The sequence below is a fragment of the Melitaea cinxia genome, chromosome 3, assembly GCF_905220565.1.
Source record: "Melitaea cinxia chromosome 3, ilMelCinx1.1, whole genome shotgun sequence".
NCBI lineage: Eukaryota > Metazoa > Arthropoda > Insecta > Lepidoptera > Nymphalidae > Melitaea > Melitaea cinxia.
Genome location: NC_059396.1, coordinates 646,614 through 671,568, shown reverse-complemented (window position 1 = coordinate 671,568; position 24,955 = coordinate 646,614). Strand labels below are relative to the sequence as shown.

The window sequence follows — 24,955 nt, the reverse complement described above, 5'->3', positions numbered from 1 at the left end:
CTGCTGAAAAACTTAACTGATCATCATTCATCATCATTTCAGTCTATTACGGTCCATTGCTGGACATAGGCCTCCACAAGTTCGTGCCAAAAATGGCGCGAACTCACGTGTTTTTCCCATAGTCACCACACTGGGCAGACGGGTTGGTGACTTAACTGAACAAGTCCATTTATTTTTTATACGTTTCAGTATGATTTATAACTAAGTCCTTTCGAAGATCACGGTCTAATTCAATGTAGCTTATTTATAATTATTTATATGTAGCTTACTTTAGGAACACCGTGTGTGTGTTGTAAGATTTTTATTTATTAATTTATAACAACACTCCCCACTCAATACTGATTGGTTGTCACCAGTCAACAATATAGTGAGACTGAGCAGGAAATAAGTTGATTGACTAAATTCATACAATATTAATAAAACGAAAAAAACCGACTTCAATTAAATCTACAAATAATACAACGTAAGTAGATGAAAAAAAAAAAAAAAAACAAACAATTCCATTATCTGAACCTGGTTTCCTTATCACGGTACCACCCTTGGGATATCTCCTTTCCAACAATAAAATAATTATCAAAAACGGTTCGTAAACGACGAAGTTATCCCCGAACACACACACACACACACACACACATATATATATATATATATATATATATATATATATATATATATATATATACATATATATATATATGGTCGAATTGAGTAAGCTCCTCCTTTTTTTAAGTCGTACATCTGAAGTGACATACAGTATTTTATGGTATTAACAAAAATCAGTACATTATGTTTGTCTTTTGTTCTCCTACAAGCAACTACGCTTTAACCTTCTCCAATAACCCCCCCAAAGTCCACCATAAGCCCCTCAATCACCTCTATATTTATTTAATATCTTAACACAGTCAGGGTGTGTAGCTAGTGTTCAAACAATTGAACTGACTTGTCTTAACAATACAAATAAATTAAGTATGGAACTTCTAAGCATGAAGACATACGACGGAACAAAGGGGCTTAGCAAACACAATGGAAACTTAGGTCCGTATTTGTTTAACCGTTTTGCTTTTGTTTACGGCCCTGACATGTGCCGCCTTATTAATGTACAAAATATCACAACTACGCTTACAGGCCGTAATATTGTTGTATTTTTTTAGTTTTTATACTGTATTTTATTATAGAATTAGGTCGACAAAAAAGCCTACGGCTCATCTGATTGTAATCGTTTACCGTAGTAATAGGCCACAGGAACGCAACACTGCTTGAAAGCAGTACTATTTAGTTGCGATTTTCTGTAAGGCCGAGGTACTTTCCAAATCGAGTTGCTCTAGATAATGAGCACAATATTTATTGCTATATTTTTTACGTGAGGAAAAAAATGGGGGCACCGGAGAGGTTATGGACTCTTACTAACCAAAAACCACCATGTGTCAGCAGAAATCCGCCTGAATGGGGCGAGACGGGGTCACGCTAGCATTCATCACCTCGCCCTGGTTACTGCTATATCCTACGTTTGCTACTTACCCAATTTGTTGGTCGTAACGTATAATAAATATATATCCATTAGATAATCCACATCACATAATGATAACTTAATGACATTAACATTCGACTACTTGAATGAAACCAATGATACGTGAATTGAATGAAAAAAAAAATACACCCATACTGGGCTAAGCGCACCTTATGGTAGAGTGCTAGGGGCCCTGTCTCTTAGCTGAGCAGGCGCCCGTTTTCCTATTGTAAGAAACATATGTGAATTAACTTATACTATACTTACATGTTATCTATCATATATATTGTATCTAACTTTCGCTACACACCGCAATCAATGACGCCGCAAACTAGGGTGTCCATTGTATCCGCACAATGGCTCGGACTCCAGGGATCGGAATCCCGGATTCCGGGATCCGCTTTATGTAATTGTCGATCTCGACGCCGTACACATTGAACTTCATTACTATAGGCTCGATCCTTTGTCCTTCCAATGTTATATTATTGTATTCTAGGGTTTTATTTATAAGTAAGACAGAATTGACAATGTATTATTTTTATTCAGTTCAAGTAATTATGTATTTTACGAAAAATTTATTTAGGACCAATTAAATTAGTTCAATTAATTAATAACAATGATCTTTTAGAAAATATCATTTTAATAATTAATAAAAAATATATTTTATTTTAAGATTTTTTTTTTAAATTTGTATATAGTTAAAGTTAAAAGTAATTAATTATTATTATTACGAATTAATTACTATGAATAGCAAAACGCAAAATGTTTTAAAAGAAACCACGTCTCAGTTTCCAGTAAAAGAACCCCACGAACCTGACTCCCGAGTCAGGAACACACACAGCACAAATATTTGTACGACCTAGGTGAACATTTATCGAGAGCAAAGATCGAAGCCACGACCACTGACAATCTGTTACCTCTATAATAACTTGTCAACAAATTCTGCTTTTTTAACCGACTTCCAAAAAAGGGACTAGGTTCTCATTTCGTATTTTTTTTAATGTATGTGTTAGCTCAGAACTTTTGACGGTAGACAGATTTGATTGATTTTATTTTAACCAATGTGGTCCCATTCAAATTTAATTGAGATCTGACAACTACTTTTCGTGTATGTAATAATGTGTTGTTGTATTTACTTGACTATTTTTTTGTTGACCTACTCTGTATTATACCGCATAACTTTTCACTGAGTGTACCGATTTTGATGATTCTTGATTCATTCGAAAGCTGATATTTTTTTTTAATTTTGTAGAGTAATCTTTGTTAATCCGTATTAACTTGAGTATTTTTTTGGTTACTTACGTTTAATTACTTGTCGATGTAATTGAAGTCGGTTTTTTTTCGAGCAAACACAATTATATAATACTCATTATTATCTTTAAGTTTTTCTTTCTCTAAATATCACATTATCCATACAATTAATATCTATTACTGGATTCTTGCCAGAAATTAATTTAATACATTTATATGTTATATGTGCTGTGTGGCTACGGCACTAAAGAATTTAGCCACCCCCTCTCTTCCCGTGGGTGTCGTAAGAGGCGACTAAGGGATAACAAGGTTCCACAACCACCTTGGAACTTAAGAAGCCGACCGATGGCGGGATAACCATCCAAATGCTGGCTTTGAAATACACAGGCCGAAGACGGGCAGCAGCGTCTTCGGTGCGACAAAGCCAGTACTGCGGTCACCAACCCGCCTGCCCAGCGTGGTGACTATGGGCAAAACACATGAGTTCACGTTATTTTTGGCGTAAACTTGTGGAGGCCTATGTCCAGCAGTGGACTGTATAGGCTGTAATGAATGAATGAATATGTTATATACAATTTTACTGATAGGGAATGTATTATATTACGAAAATAACGTATTGCATATGTGCCGTAAGCAATGTATTGTGTAAGTAGTGACGAAATATCTCTGTATATTTGTCAATTGTTAGAAAGCTTTTGCGGCAGATCGAAGGATTTGTTATAAGGTTACAATTACGATAGGATACGGTTCAGCCTGTAGTATCCCACCGCTGGGCATAGGCCTCTTCCTCCACGTAGGAGAAGGATTAGAGCTTAACCAGGTTGTGTGGCGTATATGTCCCCTAGGATGATCAACGATCGCTATCAGGTATTTATGATAACAACCGGAACCGATGGCTTAACGTGCTCTCCGAGGCACGGCGAGGAAACCTACAAGGACAGGCATCCAAACCGTAAAGAAATTAATATTTGTGCAAATACATCCTGTATATATATCTATCCTGAGTGACAATTGAACCCGCAAACCATCGATGTTTTAGGCAACTACACGCACCAGCGCCACGCGTTAGCGCAGCGGTCAAAGCACTGGCTGTTGCGCTGGCGGTCACAGGTTCGATCCCGCTCACGACAGACATTTGTATTGGCCCTATAGATGTTTGTCGTGGTTTGGGCGTTTGTGCTTGTGTATTGTGTTTCCGGACCCTCAACACAGGAGAAAATCCTACTAGGGGTTGTTGAGTGTGAAGCGTTTACCGAGACCCCAGAGCAGCTGTTACAAATTTAAGTAAATTAATATTATAGCAGGTTTAGTATGAAATAATATGCATATATATGATTATGTTGGGTTTTCACAGTTGCTATTGGGCTGGTCGCGAGTTCAAATCTCGCTCTAAGCAAACAATATAATTTTTATGGGTCATATAAAATTTTACGTAGCCTAGCCGTTTGTGCTTGCGTATTGTGTGAGTTTCCGGGTCTCAGACATAGGAGAAAATCGTAGTTGAGATGTTACTTTACTGTCTTATCTGACTTTACTGTCAATTTTTTGCGCATCTACTCAATACTCATTATGGTAATTAAAATCTCGCATAATATTTAAAGCAAAATATTCCTATAATTTTTGATTTGAAATTGTCTGAAGCTTTAAAAACCATTTCATTCTTTTAAGAATATGTCAAAGTTAACCGGTTTCAAGGGAACTAAAATATCTAGGTAATCTGTTATTTAATCTGAGGGATAGATTGAGTGTTCGATGCAAATGCGTCTAATTAGCTAAGTGTGAGTCGACGTAACTGAACTCGTAAAAATTCCGTAACCACCGGACTTCGTAGCTAAGTGCGTTTGCATGTTTGATGGCGCTAATAATATTGAAACTAATATATTTATGCAGGAAACTTGTTGAATGCAGTAAATTCAGACGTCAGGAGTTTAAAGACGGTACGAGACTATGAAAGTTAAGTTATTACTTAAAAGGCTGAAAATGAATGAAATGGAAACGGTTAATTTTAAGGAACGTCAAATAGAATCTAGATTAAAAATAAAATAAGTGTATGTGTGTACAATTCACACACATCAAAAGTGAAACTTCCGAAAAGTAGCCTACGAGAGACTTTTTCATCGAGAATATAAAATACCGTGTAATGTATTCCATCTCATTCTCTCCTATACATTTATGTGTTTTGTTTCTTTGTCATGACGTATTTTCGTTTCATCGAGTTTCAAATAACAACGATTTTAAAGAAGTTGCACTTCGAAAATCACAAAAGTCATAGTAGCAAAATCAACAAGCAATAATAATATAAGGTACACTAAAAACTTAGATAATATACCCAGGTGTAAGTTGGTCTAGCCTAGTGATGGATTACCCACAAAGCATTCCAGGAGGAATAAATAACACTTTTTTCTTATACAACTAGGTCGGCAAACAAGCTTAACGGCTCACCTAATGGTAAGTGATTACCGTAGCTTATAGACGCCTACAAAACCAGAAGCAACGTAAGCACGTTGCGGACCCTACCCCCAATCCCCAGGAGCCCTGGTCTCCTTACTTACCATAGGAACACAACACTAGTTGAAAACAGTTTTATTTAGCTATGATATTCTGTAAGGACGAAGTACTTCCCCAGTTGCGTTTTGATGAGATCTAATAAAATATCTACTGCTCTCATTGACCTTAGTCCGTCTATTGCAGACGATTTAGACAGTGTCAGACAGACACTGTGTCGCCTAGGACACTCTTCAGGAAAACGCAGAGTTGTTCAAGCTCTGCGCCATCCTCCCGACCTCACTGGCTAGGCCCACAGGAACGACGAGTCGATATGTGAGGAGCCAGTTCGGCTGCAGGAGTCTTACACATTTTAGAACTATGGCACGAATGCTTGACGTAGACCCCATTCCGGGTTTCAAATGAAGTTTTCCTTTTCCAGGACCCTGATGATTTTGGGCCAGGTTTATCCTTCGGTCGTCTTTTACGACCCCCACGGGAAGAAAGGGGGTGGTGCTATTCTACTCGGCCACACAGCAAAACACCGTATAATGATAGTATGGAATACACCGTCCACGTGGTCGTCTGGCATAAAAAAAGAATGAGTGTATTCAATGTAAAATTTAATATTAAGAAAATATACTGAACCTCTTATTACACATATGTTGTTACCGCGTACTGTATATGGTCGTACGATATAACGCCATAATCTGACTCACACAACTTGCCGTCTGAAAATGACTTGAAGTGGGCTTAGAAACGTTGTCAACTCTTCACAGCCTCAATGTAACTTCAGAGATATACTCAACGGGTGTTAAATTTTTCGCCAATAGAATATTCGAGTCACACGTGGGGGGTTGAATCAAGGGGGTTTGAAGGGGGGTTGAAGGGGGGGTTGCATTAAGTGCCGGCGGAAAATCCGCGCACAATAGTCGCGAGATAACAGCCGTCTATGTATTTGCATACAGAAATGCAGAATTTTAAGCCAATTCGGCTTTGAAAATAGCGATGTTGTTTCCGAGAAATTAACTTTCGGAATTGTGGTGAAAAAACAACGTGTAAAAGGAAATGTTTTTTGTACAAAATTTTGACTATGAATGGTATAATTAAGTTTTTTTTTATATTTAATTATTGACCTATAATTGAAAGGGACTTGAAATGTTTTCGATTGACTTCCAAAAAAGGAGGACTTTCCCAATTCTAACATATTTATTAGTATGTATATGGTACCTCAGAACTTTTGACTGAGTGGACCGGTTTCAATGATTCTTTTATTAATCGTATGGTGGAACTTGTCAGGTGGTGCACGGTTGGTTTAAATTTAAGCATGATCTGACGGGTACTTCTGAATTATCGCTAATAATGTGTATTTGCGTAACCTTTTTTTTCATCTACCCGCCAAATGCCAATGAGGCTGGTGGGAGTGTGGGGCTCCTAGCTCAGAGGGAACAACCCAGAATACCCACTAGAACCCAGCCGTGCTCTCATCGTCATGGTGAGGTGCATAAAAACATCCACTATTTCATACATCTACGCTAATTTCCTAACCCCATCCAACTCGTCCTACTCACACGCGTAGCACACACTGGACTAAGCCTCTGAATAAATACTTAATACAGAATTTCGACCTCTATTCCGTTAACCATACGGCGCAAATACAAGTGAACCAGATTATCCAAACAAAGCCCTGGAGCTACTCATTGTCAATATTGAAAACAAACAATATGTTTGATTCTAATTTGTATGTTAACACTGATTTAATGCATCGCTTTGCTTTGACGCATAATATCTAATAATAAAATTATAAAGATGAAGATATTATAACGCCTTTATCACTATATATTAAAGTTGAAATCTTTTGGAAGTAACAACTTCTTTTGGTGCATCGCACACACATTTTTAATAATATACTAACTGCTTATCCGATCATCATGAAATTTTGTACACATATTCTTATAGGTATTAAAAAAAACAATGCGAGCGAAGCCGCGGGTAGAAGCTAGTAAGTAATATCTGACATATTGTTAAGCATAAGAGGTAAGAGTCAATACAGGCTAGGCAGGCAGATCTCCGTCATATCATTTTTATGTAAGTAAATGTCACTGCAAATTAAGCAATTGTTATTAAATTTGGCTCGAAGAGCACGTTAAGCCGTCGGTCCGCATTATTATCATGTACACCTGATAGCGATCGTTACTTATAGTAGGGAATATATCCGCCAACACGCATTGAAGCAGCGCGGTGGATTAAGCTCTGATCCTTCTCCTACATGGGGAAATAGGCCTATGCCCAGCTGTGGGATGTTAAAGGCTGAAGTGTTACATTAAATTTGTTTTTCATGGGTATCTATTCGATACCTTTTTACATTCCATGTCCATTATGTCTTACAATACTTCTTTTAGTGTGTACTTTTGTTGTATGTGTAAAATAATAGTGTTTGAATAATTTTTGATATAATAATAATTTTTGATATGATATTCAAAATTTTTTATAATTGTGTTTGCTCGCAAACGACAAAAAACCGACTTCAATTACATTGACGAGTAATACAACGTAGATCGACGAAAAATAGTCAAGTAACTACGCGTTATCAAAGATTACTCAAAAAGTAGTTATCAGATCTCGATAAAATTTATATGTGACCACATGATAAACATCAGCTTTCGATTACATTAAATTTTATCAAAATCGGTACATCCAGTAAAAAGTTATTGCGGATTTTTGAGAGTTTCCCTCGATTTCTCTGAGATTCCATTATTAGATCCTGGTTTCCTTATCATATTACCAAACTAAAAATATCCCCTTTCCAACAAAAAAAAAGAATTATTAAAATCGGTACATCCAGTCGTCCAAGACGTATCCGTCTACGGCGACCCTCTGTTAGCGCCTGGCGTGCGCTCTGAGATGACTAGCGAAGCCAAACTTTGTTTTAAACGTTCGGCAGCAAGAGAAACAGTACAATTGCCCGTCTTTATTGTATGTGTAGTCGTAGGAGGGCTTAGGACGAGATTTCCGTTGTTCGCGCTTAGCATCTAGGCTTGCCAAGCGACTGGATTCAAAGATTGATATACTTGATTTGATGGTTCGTCTCCATTCTGTCCTATTTTGTGCCAGCTCCTCCCACGAGTCCACAGACATGCCGCAAGCCGATAAGTGGCGCTTAAGGACGTCTTTATATCGGAGGTATTGACCTCCGGCTTTCCTCTTCCCACAACTAAGCTCCGAACAAAGCAATGCCTTTGGCAGTCTGGTATCGTCCATCCGTACTACATGTCCACACCATCGAAGTTGGTTGGTCATCAGCAAGCATTCAATACCTTCCATTCCCGCCCTTCGCAACACCTCAGAGTTAGACACTCGATCCTGCCATTTCACTCGGAGAATAGTACGCAAGCACTTCATATGAAAGCTGTCAAGTCGCTTAATATCACCTTTGTATGTACACCAGGTCTCAGCGGAGTACATTAGGGTTGGAAGTATTATTGCCTTGTATACTATTATTTTGGTTTTAAGCGTCAGGTCATGCGAATTCCATACCCTTGCATATAGTTTTCCAAATGCAGCCGCAGCTCTTGCTATACGCGAGGCGATTTCAGAATCTAAGCGATTATCGTTTTTGAGCAATGTTCCGAGGTATCTAAATGACGAGACTACGTCAAGTTCCCTTCCATTAAGGTGTATAGCGGACGGATCAGCAATCATGCCTCGAGCTGGCTGTTTTAATATCTGCGTCTTAGACGCGTTTATCGTTAATCCAAATCTTTGACAAGATTTGTTCAGATCTTCCATATACTGCCTGAGGTTACTCATGCTATCAGCCATTAGACAGATATCATCGGCGTAAAGAATTTCCAGTACCGGACGCTGCTGAACTTTGCCTTTGGCTCTAAATCGAGACAAATTAAAGATCCCGCCATCAGTTCTTGTATTTATAACTATTTGACCGCTGCTACTCCGGAGCGCATCCTTCAGCACTGCAGCGAAATAGAGAGCAAAAAGTGTAGGTGCCATAACACAACCCTGTTTGACACCATTGGTCACCGGGAATTGATCAGAGAAGTAGCCTTCATGTACTACTCTGGCAAACATGCCATCGTGAAGATGTCGTATTATGTTGATAAACTTCTCTGGGCAACCCACTTTCTTAAGTACTATCCAGAGTGCAGCTCTCGGGACTCGATCAAACGCCCTTTCGAGGTCGACAAAGCACAGATACAGATCACGGTGTTGTTCCAGGCTTTTCTCTTGCAACTGTTTGACGACGAATATGGCATCAGATGTTCCCCTATTAGGCCGAAAGCCACACTGACTCTCCGGTAGGATTTGTTCAGCTATCTTACCTAGGCGTTTATTTATGATGTGGGAGAGAATTTTACCTGCCACATTTAGGAGTGATATGCCTCTATAGGAATCACAAATAGACAAGTCACCTTTACCTTTATATAGCTTACATATTGAAGCGTCCTTCCACGGTTGAGGTACTGTCTCCGTTTCCCAAACTTTAAGAATGAGTTCGAATAGCCGGTTTTGTACCTTTGGACCTGCATATTTGTACACTTCCGCGGGGATACCATCTGAACCAGGTGTTTTATGATTTTTCAAGCGTGAAATCGCTTTACAGAACTCGTCATAAGATGGTGACTGGTCTAAATCCGATACTGTGGGAAGATCCTCGAGCTCCTCAATATACCTCATATCGATTCCCTGACAGACTGGATTCAGCACTTCTTTAAAGTGTTCCGTCCATCTTGCGAGAACCTCTTTTGGATCCGTGAGTCTCTGGAGGTGGTCGCGGGAGTATACAGGAGCAAGATTAGTAAACCGTGGACCAAAAACAGTTTTGAGGTTCTCATAGAATCTTACCATTTGATTGGTATCAACTAAAGTTTGCAGCTCAGAGCTTTTTTCTTGCCACCACCTGTTCTTCAGCTCACGCACTCTTGCCTTTAATGTCCTATGGATGTTATTTCGGTCTTGTGTGTCTTTGGACTTCCTAAGAGAATTTTTAAAGTCCTCAACAAAGGACATCAACTCAACGTCCGAGTCATCAAACCAGTCCTGGTTCACCCTCTTCAGAACTCCGATCGCTCGCTCGGATGCTATGCGGAGCGAAGAAGAAAATTGTTTCCAGTCATCATCGATTGCCGTTCCGGGATTGTTTTCCGGACAATCGAAATTTAAGTCCAACATTTCACGGGTTTCGATACAGTGGAGAAGCCTGGATGTATTTAACTTTGCTGGTATCCTGTGTTCCGCTCTTCGTGCTGGCTTAACTACGAGTCTCATTTTAGATCGTATGAGACGGTGATCAGTCCATCCTTGAGCTCCTCGCATGGCTCTTGTTATAAGAACATCTCTAAGGTCTTTTTTACGAACAATCACATAGTCTAACAAGTGCCAATGCTTAGATCGTGGGTGCATCCAAGATGTTTTGTATTTATTTTTTATTCGAAAAAATGTGTTTGTGATACACAGGCCAAACTCTGCACAAAGGGTCAACAATAAGTTGCCATTTGGATTGCATTTGCCGATACCATGCCGACCCAGTACACCATTCCAGACGTCACAATCAGAACCAACACGAGCGTTAAAATCGCCAAGCATGATTATTTTATCGTATTCAGGAATACCTTGCAAGATTTGTCGTAGATCATGATAGAATTTCAGCTTATCTTCTTCCGACGAGGTGAGGGTTGGTGCATAAGAGCTAATCAAGTAAGCAAATCTATTATGACCGATTCGGAGACGTAGTGTCATAAGCCTAACATTTATGCCCCTTGGGGGTTCGGCAAGAAATTTCAATATTGCGTTTTTTATTGCAAAACCAACCCCACTAGATGCACGTTCAGCTGCTGGTTTGCCAACCCAAAAATAGGTATATCCACCAAGATCTTCGCGCAGCCTTCCACTGTCCGCCAAGTGTGTTTCACTTATTGCAGCTATGTCGATGTTATATTTTCCCAGTTCTCTCGCAATTAGGGCCGTTTTCCTCTCAGGGCATATGTTTTGATCATTATCAAGTAGGGTTCTGACATTCCATGTCGCTATTTGTAGGTTTTGTTTTACGTTACCACTGTGTTTTCGACCGCAAAAAAGTTGGTGCCCAAGTGACTGCGGTTAACCACTTAGGTGAAGATGAGGCGGACTATGTTTGGGCCACCTTTTCTAGGCCCCTCCCCAGATTGGGGAAAGCAGAGCGATCCTAAATAGGGCTGCTTTGTCATCAGACGTGCTGCCGAACCTCTTATCCCACCTCTATCGATCTAAGGAGCGACCACTCTCGTCTGACCGCCTACGTGCAGAGGGTTAGCTAGGAAATGGAGTCACCGAGTCCACATTCCTCCCACCAAACCTCCATCGCCGCAGGTCTTGCACTCGTAATCCAGGAAACTAAGCCAGGGGTCATCGGCGCGTGAAATATTTAAGTGAGTAAACATTTGCGCAGGTGTAAATTCACTCTCTCTTCCTCTACCTCTATATACCAATGGACCGAACAGTTCGGTACGACCGGCAAGCGGCACAGGATGCAGTGACTAGCCGCGTGCTATTAATAGATCCTAGCACGCGCCTTTTATAGTAGGTCACACTACTCTGCTACCTCGCCACATTCGCCTAAGCATTCGTCAGATTGACAGCGCCGCCTTATGTGCCGAGGTAGACTTTTGTACTGAACGAGGGATCACTCGCAAAATAAACTGAGTCCACAGAGTGTTCACAGTCCCCTCCACTAGGTTTAGCCCGCGGACCGACGCGGTTTACCGGGATGTGGCCACTGTAAACATTACAGCTTCTTGGAGCCACTAGTGGAGAGATGCGGAGAAGGAGTAGCCGTAAATATTGTTAGAACGGTCATAGAAATTCAGGCTAGTACCATTACTCCACTACATCCCCGGTACATCCCGTACATCCAGTAGAAAGTTATGCGGTATAATACAACGTAGGTCGACGAAAAAAGCGTCAAGTAAAAACGCATTATTAGATATAACTCGAAAAGTAGTTGTTAGATCTCAAATAAATTTAAATGGGATCAAATGACACACACCACCTTTCGATTAAAAGAAAATTTGTCGAAATTGCTCCACCCAGTCAAAAGTTCTGAAGTAACATACATAAAAAAAATACAGTCGAATTGAGAACCTGCTCCTTTTTTGGAAGTCGGTTAATAACAGGTGATATTGATTCACGATAGTTCTAAGGAAAAGTAAGTATGAATAGACAACTAGAAACATATTTAAGATATTTTTTATCATAAACAACTGCTCTGACGTAGAAAAATATTTAACCGACCTAGGGCACAGCAGGAAAAATCCTGCTCAAAATAGCAATGTGGCCTAACTGGGGAAGTACAGGTACTTACTGAAAGTCACAGCTAAATAATACTGGGAATTGAGGGGTAGAGTCGGCAACGCGCTTGGAGTGCTTCTAGTGTACAGGTGTTTACAGACTATAGTACTCGCTTACCATTAGGTGAGCTTTACGCTTGTTTGCAGACCTTGTTGTAGATTAAAAAATAAAATAATCCTTGTTACACAGTAACTCATTAAAAGGAAAGAAAAGTAGATAATTTAAAATACTTAAATTAATTTTAAAAGCTCTCTCCTTTCATACGCCAAACGCCAACGTATAAAGATAGTTGCAGAAGTTAGTTAACTATCAACAAAGAGGCCAATCATGGATAATCTTCCTACTATCAATGTTTTGCGGTGCATTCGGATATGACGTAGGGGACCCCGCAGACTAAAGACTTTGCAGAAGTCTCAAAGTATTTGCGTACCCTATTATAGTTCGATAAACAAGTTAATTGCCTTCTAACTTCCTCGATCAACTACGAGTAAAACGTCTGCGTCTGATTGCTGTTTCAATTTAACTAATAGAAGTACATGCTGTTTTACAAATGTTAAATAATTTCATTTAAAAACAAACAGTATCAACTAATGGACTACATTTTATCTAATGACCTGAATGAAATAGTGTAAAATTTTCAATAATAACTGTACGAACATTATAAGCTTACTTACATGGAAATAGAAGCAAAACAGAAAAAAATCTTCACTAACTTATATCTCTCTCTCAACTTCCGTTCGCTTTGCCCGATTACACTTTTCATAACGCTCTCGTCGCTCATTCACCAGCTTGCTCCCAAAGTCAAGCGTGCGTAAAGAAGTTCTGCTTAAACTTCAAAATGACATCTTTTTTTTCATCATCATCATCATCATTACAGCCTATCACAGGCCACTGCTGGACATAGGCCTCCACAAGTTTACGCCAAAAATAGCGTGAACTCATGTGTTTTGCCCATAGTCACCACGCTGGGCAGGCGGGTTGGTGACCGCAGGGCTGGCTTCGTCGCACCGAAGACGCTGCTGATCTTTTTTTTACGTGGGAAAAATCCACCATGGATATCCTCCAGCGCTGGGGCACCAGAGGGTTATGTCAGACTCCTACTGACTAAAAAAACACCATGACTGTGTGAGCAATCGTCCGCCTAGGTGGGGCGAGATGGGGTCGCTCTACCATTCGCCACCTTGCCATGCCCTGGCGGTTTTTAAAAAAGACATCTTGTCCGAATTCATCGCTGCAACAATAAAAGTAAGGAATACCATGACACTAATTGAAGTGCTCGTCTGCTGGCTAATGTAATTAGTATAAATAATTTAAGCTTAACATGATGCAAAATCCATCTAATGAAATTTTTTTGGTTGATAGAAAGTCTGTAGTCTGCGCGGACCCTACAGGTGAGACTGATATTTCAGGCGCTAGGGGCACGCTGACTTAGGTCGTACGGACAGTATTAGCCAAGCAAGTACATATTGCAAGACATGTATGAAAGACTTGATGTACGATCATCACAGGAAAACAAACAGAAATTATCGAAATTTATGAATTTATTAATTACTTTTTTTAGTCGTTTAGACAGCTGTAGCGAAAACTTTTGAAACTACATAAAAATAACGACATTTTATTAGATTTTATTTATATATATATTTTTTTGTTAGTGTTATTGTAAAATATAACCATATTTGTTTATGCTGTTACTTACTTAGGTATTTAAGTCTGTGTATTGTTTTCCTTAATTTATGATTCATTTACTTCTTCATATTTTGCTGGCTGTAGGGTTGGCGGTTGCGGGTTCGATCTCCGCACATGGTAAACATTTTTATTGGCCATACAGGTGTTTGCCGTGGTCTGGCGTTTGAGCTTGTGTATTGCGTGTTCCCGAATCCCCTACACAGGAGATAATTCTAGTGGGGACCGTTGAGTGTGAGGCGTTCGTTTCCATATAGTCCAACAGTGGACTGCGATGGGCTGAAGTGATGATGATATTTATTAATATTAAAATAGTATAAGTTAACTGAGGTAGGGCACAGCAGGAATTCCCTGCTCAAAATATGGAGCAGCCCGACTGGGGAAGTACCTCGACCTTACAGAGGATCACAGTTAAATAATACTGCTTTCAAACAGTATTGTATTCCTGTTGGTGAGTAAGGTGACCAGAGCTCCTGGGGGGGGATTGGGGATTGGCTCGGCAACGCACTTGCGATGCTTCTTGTGTTGCAGGCGTCTATAAGCTACGGTAATCACTTACCATCAGGTGAGCCGTACGCTTGTTTGCCGACCTAGTGATATAAAAAAAAAGTATACGAAAAAAAACCAAAAGAACATAACTTCCAAAACAATGAAATAAAAGAACAATTTTCATTTCGAATAAACTTTTTATAACTTTCACACGCAGCTGGAGTTGTTTTATTGTTTTATATCTTTTAATTGTTTTTATGTCAGAGACGAAAAAATCCGCTGCGATTCCATGCAGCAGGCGATGATAAAGGTGATTGCTCTCTGGACGGAAACGTTTTACGGCAGCAGGTCATTTTTTGCTGATTTATTTCATTTTTCTTCGAGTGTGGGCACAGCTGGGAATATCTAACTCAAAATCTGGAATAGCTCAACTGGGGACGTACTTGAAGTAGTGCAGTCAGTCAGTCAGTTTCGCCTATTGCAGTCCACAGCTGGAGATAGGCCTCCCCAAGTTCGGACCAGACAGTTCGGTTTGTCGCAATACTTATCCAGAGAAACACATGACGATCAAAGTTAAATAGCACTACTCCTAACTAGTTTTATTTGCTTTTGGTTAGTAAGATACCCAGAGCTCCTGGGGAGGGTTGGAGTTAGGCGGTAACGCGCTTGCAATACGCTGGTGCTGCATCCTTAGCCTATGATATCCGCTTACTGTGGCGTATGTTTGTTTACTATTCTTACTACTAAAAAAACACTTAATTGCACAATTAGATAAAATAAACTGAGCAAAAGGTGGAGATAACAGGGCACTACACCTCAGGACACCGAGGTCGCTCCAGGAAGTCGTCGGCAACGTGAAGGGTCTGCTAGGCTTCCTCAAGGAGCTAGGCTTGCACGAATAGTGTCCACAGCCAATCACGTCGAGTTGCGGAAAAAAGCCCGTGCAAAACAACAAGGTGGAGATAAAACCGCACAGTTTTAACTTCAATATTTATATTAAAAGCAACTTAAATCAATATTAGTAGATTCAAAATTCAGTATGAGGGGTTTTAACACACATCGGAATGATTCAAATGCCCAGACTTATACAAATATATATATATATATATATATATATATATATATATATATATATATATATATATATACTAGCTGGCCCCGCAAACGTTGTTTTGCCATATTTGTTATAAAGCTCGTTAATCCCCCCCACCCCCCCTTATAACTTAGGGGTATGAAAAATTGATTTTGTTCGATTCTCAGACTTACCCGATATGCACACAAAATTTCATGAAAATCGGTCAAGCCGTTTCGGATGAGTTTAACTACAAACACCGCGACACGAGAATTTTATATATTAGATATATGGCCTAAACAATTATTAGTTGCTATGACTATTGTCTCAAACTATCAATATACAAGCGTCTCGCGAAACGAAAGTTAAGAAAAGTAGAAAAATTGTGGGTAATAGATCAATGTCGTAGCTTCGTTTTTTATTAAAAAAAAAAACAAAGTCCATTTGCTACGTTTTTTTAAACGGTTTTATTTAGCTCACCCCGTTTGTTTTATTTTTTTTTTTTTATTTTTTATTTATTATTTATTCTTGGGTCAAATTTAGTAATTCAAATTTCACCCTCTTCCTGTCAACCGATTAATCTGAAATTTTGTATACACTTTGGATTTTGGTGACAATACAATTATGTTTATTCATTATCATTATAAATTCAAGATGGCCGCTGTTACAAAATGGCGGATAATTTATGTTTTATTAATCCCATCAATATGGGTATCAAATGAAAGGGCTCAACAAGCAGAATACAATATACTATAAAAAATTGAAATCCAAGATGGCGGCCGCTACAAAATGGCGGATAACGTAGGTTTTATCAATCCCATCAATATGGGTATCAAATGAAAGGGCTCAACAAGCAGAATACAATATACTATAAAAAATTGAAATACAAGATGGCAGCCGCTACAAAATGGCGGCTAACGTAGGTTTGATCGATCCCATCAATATGGGTATCAAATGAAAGTGCTCAACCAGTATAATCAATGTACTATATAAAATTAAAATCCAAGATGGCGGCCTCTACAAAATGGCGGATAACTTAGGTTTTATCAATCCCATCAACATGGGTATCAAATGAAAGGTCTCAACAAGTAGAATACAATTTACTATGCAAAATTGAAATCTAAGCTGGTCGCCGCTACCAAATGTCTGATAACAATTTTTTATCAATCCCACCAATATGGGTATCAAATAAAAGGGCTTGACAAGAAGAATACAGTGCACTATACAACCTCAATATTTAAGATGGGCCTTGCAATAATGAAGCACTAAATGAATTAAACAGAATGCGAAATAAAAACTAAAAACTAGAAAATAAAAATAGGTAAAAAAACTTTTTAAGTTAAACGGTTTTATGTTAAACATACATTGCAATGTTTAAGATAAATGTACTAAAAACCAAAAAATAATAAAATAGATACAGTCGTGGAAATTATAAACATATGCATAGACTAGACTAAAATAAAACCGTGGGGCACGTCAATTGTCTACAAGTTGAAACATCTCTTTTATTTACATGGAGTGTATAACTATTGGAATTTCCATGAGCAAGAAAATAGTAAGTAATTTCCTCACCGTCTGCGGGCCAACTGCCTATTTTAACGACGAATTAAACGATTCTTCTATCGCACATTAAGTCGATAATTTGTAGACAATTGACGTGCCCCACGGTTTTATTTTAGTCTAGTCTATGCATATGTTTATAATTCCCACGACTGTATCTATTTTATTATTTTTTGGTTTTTAGTACATTTATCTTAAACATTGCAATGTATGTTTAACATAAAACCGTTTAACTTAAAAAGTTTTTTTACCTATTTTTATTTTATACAACTAGGTTAGCAAACAAGCGTACGGCTCATTTCATGGTAAGTGATTACCGTAGCCTATCGACGCTTGCAACACCAGATGTATCGCAAACGCGTTGCGGACCCTACCTCCCCAGGAGTTCTGGTCACCTTACTCGTCACAGAGACACAACACTGCTTGAAAGCAGTATTATTTAACTAGTCTTTTGTTAATTTGAAGTAATTTCCTAGTCGATCTGCTCCAGGTTTTGAGCAGGATATTTCCAGCTGCGTCCTACCTCAGTTAAAATATTACGAGGAGCGTTTTCATCGCACTTAGCGCTCACAAGAGTATAACCACTTCAAACCCTTAAGCTGGCCTACTGCGTGTTGTGAAAATTTATTCGGAATATATAACCAATGTAAATACGATAGTTATTCCGTATCTCGCCGCTATCTCTCTGTCGGATACGTATATTTAACCAGTACCACGATTCAGTGCTCTACACATTGTTTACAATGGATCTGTGGATTTTTTTAAATGTCTTGTTTTTTTTATTGAAAGGATTTGTTTTTTGATTGAATATACGTGTTTTTAATATAATATCGCTGTTTATTATAGAGCTGTAGCTTAACAAAAGATAAGATGCTAATAAAAAAATCGCCTTTAGTAGCACTACTTTTTTATATAGTTAACTAACCAAAAAAAAAACATATCTTTAATATAAAAACAATTAAATAGACTCTTATAAGTTCTTCGAACCCTAATTTACCCACGTTAAGGGAAGAATTGCCGTTAAAAAAATCAGAATGCCCACTCTCCATAGTGTCTCAGGCCCAAAGTGGACATCAAAAAATCGTATAAAAATTGAGTGTTCTAAAATCTTAACAGCATTAGATATCTGGGAAAAAAAACTTGATATGGTGTCATTATTGTAGAAATATTTTTTTTTAACTTTTTGGCTATTTATATATTATTAAAATGTGCATGAAAGAAAGATAATTCAAGGCCTTTTCCGAGTTTTTCAATAATTTATAATAACAAGATAACACAAAAAAAAAATCGATAAATCGGTTCCGTAAATAAAAATAATCGATAGACGATTGTTTTAAAATCTTTACTGAATAAAGTAACGTACTGAATAAAGTTGCATAATAAATGTTTTTTTTTTGGTTAATTCTATATAGAATTACCAACAGCGGCCCGTAATTTTTACTTAATCTGAGTTTATTTTATTTGTTTATAAATCGATATTCGGATCGATTGACCATAGTACTGATATTTTATCTTCGGGAAATATTTCACCTCAACTTTGTTATATTTATCAATAAAATTCCCTTTTTTTTATTGAAACATTATTGATTGTAGTGGCGCTTATTTAAATATTATCAAAAATAATGTCTCTTTTTGGTAAATTTCTGGACAAAGTAAGTCTTCTTAAGACAGTTGTCCACTGTGGGCTTTCCCTTTTATATACCCCATTTCATCCCTGTAGGGGTAGATTTTCTATAAAAGCAGGAAACACATATTAAATCAGGAGACCGAAAATAAGTTTTATAAAGTAGCAAATTTTTAATTTTCTCAGTACAAAAATGATGGACTCTGCGATCAAACGGATGTTTGATAATGTTGAAGGTTCCTCTCGATTTCTCTGGAATGTCATCATAATCTCCCGGTCTCCTTATCATGGTACCACCGTTAGAATTTCTCCTTTACAACAAAAAAAGAATTATCAAAATCGGTTTGTAAACGTCGAAGTTATCCGCGAACACACCCAAAAAAAAAAATAGTCGAACTGAGAAACCTCCTCCTTTTTTGAAGTCGGTTAAAAATAAAAAATAAATGAAATAGTTACGGTACTCATTATCGGGAATAGAACTAAAACTAAATTATTATAGTTCTACTAATTTTATTTAAAAATATAACCGTTTAACTATATTTTTTTCTTGTATTGTTATCATTATCATTTTAATTCTTATAACTTCACCTGATCTTAGTTATTACAATAAACGAAGTTCAAAAGCGGTTGTCTGTACACACTGCCTTAACTAAACTGTTTGTATACAACCTATACCTACAATGCTTTAACTTCCAGGTCATACTCGTGCGAAATCGGTGCGTGTCGCTAGTTACTTACAAAAAACCTCATCAGCTTGGACCATATATCATAAATAGTGGAACATAACTTTACAAACTCCGATATAAAATAATGGAATTAATATCAACTATATGCGTTCAGGCTGGCTTTGAAATACACAGGCCGAAGACGGGCAGCAGCGTCTTCGGTGCGACAAAGCCAGTACTGCGGTCACCAACCCGCCTGCCCAGCGTGGTGACTATGGGCAAAACACATGAGTTCACGTTATTTTTGGCGTAAACTTGTGGAGGCCTATGTCCAGCAGTGGACTGTATAGGCTGTAATGATGATATGCGTTCAGCTGGTGTTGTATTTATCTTCTCAAAGCAAATATTTTTGTTTATATTTCATGCAGCATGTTATAAAAGATCTGTAGCTTTGGTCCATTGACGTAGTAGTTAGGTAACTGATACCATTGTAGCCATTTGTTCGATTCCCACTCATGACAAAAGTTTATATGGGACATAAATAGGTTTGTCGTGGTCTGGGCTCTTTGTTTGAGCTTCATATTTTTATACAACTAGGTCGGCAAACAAGCGTACGGCTCACCCCTAATGGTAAGCGATTACACTAGCTTGTAGACGTCTGTAGTACCAGAAGCATCGCAGGCGCGTTGTCTACCCTATCTCTAATTTCTCCAGGAGCTCTGGTCACCTTATTTATTTATTTTTATTTTATTCTTAATGTACACCGAAATACAGACACTAATAAAGAAAGATACAATACAAGATGTACACAGGCAATCTTATCGCTAAATAGCGATTTCTTCCAGATAACCTTTGGGTACTGGACACGATACAGTAGCAGCGGTTAGAAGTGTGCACAAGAGACACATTAAGGAGGAAAAATCAATACTAACAAGATAAAAACTTAACAACTTTACAATATGATAAACTTACATAATTATTAAAGAAGAAAAAAACATATAAATAAGTAAATATTTTAGTATATAATATACATATACACGCACATATACATACCTTACTCACCAACAGGAACATAACGCTGCTTGAAAACAGTATTATTTAGCTGTGATCTTCTGTAAGGTCGAGGTACTACCCCAGTCAAGCTGCTCCAGATTTTGAGCAAGATATTTCCTGCTGTGCCACACCTCAGTTGTTTTCTGTCCGGCCTCTGACAATATATTTCATCAATTTAAAAGTTAAGAGAGCGTTAACCATTTATTAAAATATAATAGTAATATTTAAGTACGGTATAGACAGTAAAATAAATAATATTATGCTCTATAAGTTTTATTTTACCAATTGTTTTCAAAACAAATAATAAGGGTAGGGTTAGACGGAGCAACTTCAATAAACATCCTATATATAACTGTATTATATGTAAAGTAAATACAGAAACTCTGAGCTGGTCAAAACTGTAACCATTGAACAGTTGTCAATATTGTTATCATCAGCCTACCACAGTCCACTGCTAGAAGTAAGCCTCCCTAAGGGTAACAAGCCTCTCTCTCTGGGTAGAACTGCTAACTAAGGTAAGACATAGCAGCAAATATCCTGCTCACAATCTGGTGCAGCCCGATTAGGGAACCCTACATTACAAAAGATTACAGCTAAAACTGATATCAAGTAGTTTCATGTTCTTGTGGTGATTAAGGTAACCACAGCTCCTGGGGGGGGACTGGGTAGGTAACGCTCTAGTGATGCTTCTAGTATTGTAGGTGTTAAGCCATACGCTTGTTTGCTGACCTCGTGTAAAAAATATATATTGTGATAGTGAATTCTTACTGACAATCCCTATCTATAAATAAAGCTTTTTTAATATTACTGTCGAGCCCAATGGTCGGTAAGTCGGTAAGTCTGAGTGGCGCCTAACTTAACCTACATTTAAGTCATAAAAACCTGACGCATGAATGTTAAGTCTGAATGAACAATAAAACCTCTTTTATAGTAATAATAAAATGGTATGTGGCGGTTATAATTGGGGGTCGTTTATTTCTTAATTGGCCCATTAGTATAATATCAGTAAGTAGGAGGCATAGTTTAACTTAATTATAAATTTATAACTTGTTTTATGATTATCCTTTAAAATGCAAATTATATTATAGATTTTTATTTCTCTGTTATAGATTAGACACTATTGCAATGAAATATTGGATTTAGAAAAATGATTTCACCGTGTGAACGTATGTTGTGAAAAGAAGCTTGTGAGACATCAGGCGTCTAAACTAGGTAAATATATTTACAAGTTCTTTGAAAAGTTGTTTTTTTGTGTTCTAATAAAGTTGTGAGAAGTCCATGACATTCTAAGTAATACTAAATTTGACTAGTTACTAACTTTTTCCTAACTTACCATAAATAATGGTTGCCTGGAAAAGATCGCTATAAGCGATAAGACCGCCTTTGCGCACTTATTTACTTGCACCTAATAGTTTTAAATTGTGTCTTTTTTAAAGGTTGTACGAGTTGTCAAATTTTAAATGAAACTGTTTTTGACGAATAAATTCTTCCTAAAGAGCTATGACTTGCGAGATTATCCAAAATCGAAAACGGGAATTCACTTAGAAAAAATAAAAAATGAAAAGTTTCAAAATTTCCCGAGATGCTTACTTAATATACTCGTATAAGCCTTCATGCATATTTATAGATTTATTCTGGACAACACGTGTCAATAACGAGGAAATAATTATCAAAATCATTTAAATAGTCAAACATTATTAATTACAAACAAACAACTAAACAACTTCGCTTTCATACGATGAGTATCGATTTTTATAATTAAATACGTTATTAAAACTTATAATAGAGCGTTACGGAAACGTTTGGACTAACCAAACTGTAAACATTTTGAAGAGAACTTTGTCTGAACTTGACTTTTAGTGTTATCTATAAATAGATAATGTTATAAGACGGTATTTATATGATTCTTCTTTCATTTTTAACCGACTTCCAAAAAAAGAGGAGGTTCTCAATTCGATTGTATTTTTTTTTTATGTATGTTACATCAGAACTTTTGACCGTGTGGACCGATTTCGACATTTTTTTTTTTAATCGAAAGGTGGTGTGTGTCAATTGGTCCCATTTAAATTTATTTGAGATCTAACAACTACTTTTCGAGTTATATCTAATAATGCGTTTTTACTTGACGCTTTTTGCGTCGACATACGTTGTATTATACCGCATAACTTTTTACTGTGTGTACCGATTTAGATGATTTTTAATTTAATCGAAAGCCGATGTTTATTGTGTGGTCATATTTAAATTTCATCGAGATCTGATAACAACTTTTTGAGTAATCTTTGATAACGCGTATTTACTATATTTTCGTCTCCCTACGTTGTATTACTTGTCGATGTAATTGAAGTCGGCTTTTTCGTTTGCGAGTAAATACAGTTATTGTAGTAAAATTTCTTTCACGCTTGACTTGGGCAGTAAGCTGGTGAATGCTTGACTAGAACGTTATGAAAAGTGTGATCGGGCGAGGCGAACGGAGAAAGAGAGAAGTACGAGCACACATTTTCTTTCTCTATTTCTCTCATAGCCAGCGTTTCGTCTATCTAAGACACAGTGCAGGCCTATTGCTGAAGAATTTTTACTTCAGTCGTGTGGTAAGCACACTGTCCAATCATCTTTTTTAATACGCACAGCCAAGGAATGGAATTCCCTGCCGGCGTCTGTATTTCCGAGTTCATACAACCCGAACATGTTTAAAGCGCGAGCGAACAGGCTTCTTCTGGGCGAACTCGCTCCATCTTCGACCTCGTCTCTATTCTAGAGCTAGACTAGGGTTAAGAGTAAGCCCATAATATAATAAAAAAACACTCCTTTTTTTCTTTTCTTATTATTTCAATCCTAGCATTAATTTAATTATTATTTTCTGTTGTTAAAGTTTAATTCGTATTTTATTTAATATTTAGCCGTATTACTATACAATTGAAGTTTGTAATCAAATCCGAATCAGTCAGTAAAATTTGTATGTGTCTCATTGGAATATATTATTATCTGCATACAATTATAATTTTATTTTTTTATTTTTCATATCGATTTTGTACAAATTATTTTATAAAGTATAGTAATTGTATAAGGGAAGAGAAGGACCTCCTAGTACAGATATTGACATACCTAAAACGTGCCTAAACGTACAACAATATGTACCTATATGAAAGTGTACTACGTACTTTGTTCTTCTGTCTTAATACTTTTGAATTTACACTGTGTACTTCAGCTGTTCAAGACTATTCCTTGAACATCTGAAACATTCCTTGAATACATCAAGAAAGAAATAAAATGAAAATATGAGACTTATAGGTAATTTACTTATTCCTAGCACAGAGAGAGTACTCTATTTTTACTTTAATGTAAAAGTACTTAAAGGAAAGTTGTCGTAGTAAATTCTGTATTTAATAACCAATAAAATCTATGTCACACCAAAATATAATCAAATAAAAGAAAAAACAAACACAATCCCACTTGTCTGATACGTCTAACTTGACACGAAACGACAGTACGAAACTAGTGACGTAATAAAAAACTCGGCAAACAGGCCCCGGATCCAATAAGCCGCTGGTTTCCAAACCTAAGCCAGGGCACATCCCGTGAACTAAATGGGGGCAAATAAAGCTGGGCGCACAAAAAGGCAGGTTGGCCTGGAGCCAGCTAGACGACGCTCTGCTGCACATTGTCCTATTACACCTGCTGACATATATACTCGCACGTACCTTAAGCTTGTTGACCATCTACACAAATCATTGTATAGATGATCATAGCTTAGGAATTTATCTCGGGATATTTTAGGGCGATAAGCCGTGAAGTTGTCTGGAAAAGATTGTTACTTAGCAAAAGCATTGTATGAGTGCATGTAGTTTTTTATCTTCTGCTTATGTAATGGTTTTTGTAAGGTTTTTTTTCTGTGACGGAAAAGAAAGATAATTACTATTATTTAAGGGACAAAAACTTTTATAGCAGATAGGATTCGAACCTTCTGGATTCCAAAAACAAAATAATATAAGGCATATCCTTAGATTATTACATTTACAAAGTAGAGTAATATTTTTTCTTAAGTTCACATTAGTCTTAAGATATGCTATCTACAGAACCAAGACTTTTCCATACATATAAATATTTAATATGGACGACAACAGTATACGATAGAAAAATTTTTAGACATCGACAAAATAACTCTGCAAATATAACATAATAAAATATTTTAATATTTTTAATTTATTGTTTCAAATACTTGTGAT

At 37.3% G+C, this 24,955-nt stretch overlaps 1 long non-coding RNA gene across 1 annotated transcript; it reads left to right on the top strand.

The window, feature by feature from the left end:
- The first annotated feature begins 3,577 nt into the window (after positions 1 to 3,577).
- LOC123668719 lies at positions 3,578 to 15,654 on the top strand. The gene is made up of 3 exons (XR_006745635.1): positions 3,578 to 3,588; positions 4,683 to 4,684; positions 15,557 to 15,654. It is a non-coding gene; the product is annotated as an uncharacterized LOC123668719 (long non-coding RNA).
- Positions 15,655 to 24,955: the final 9,301 nt, after the last annotated feature.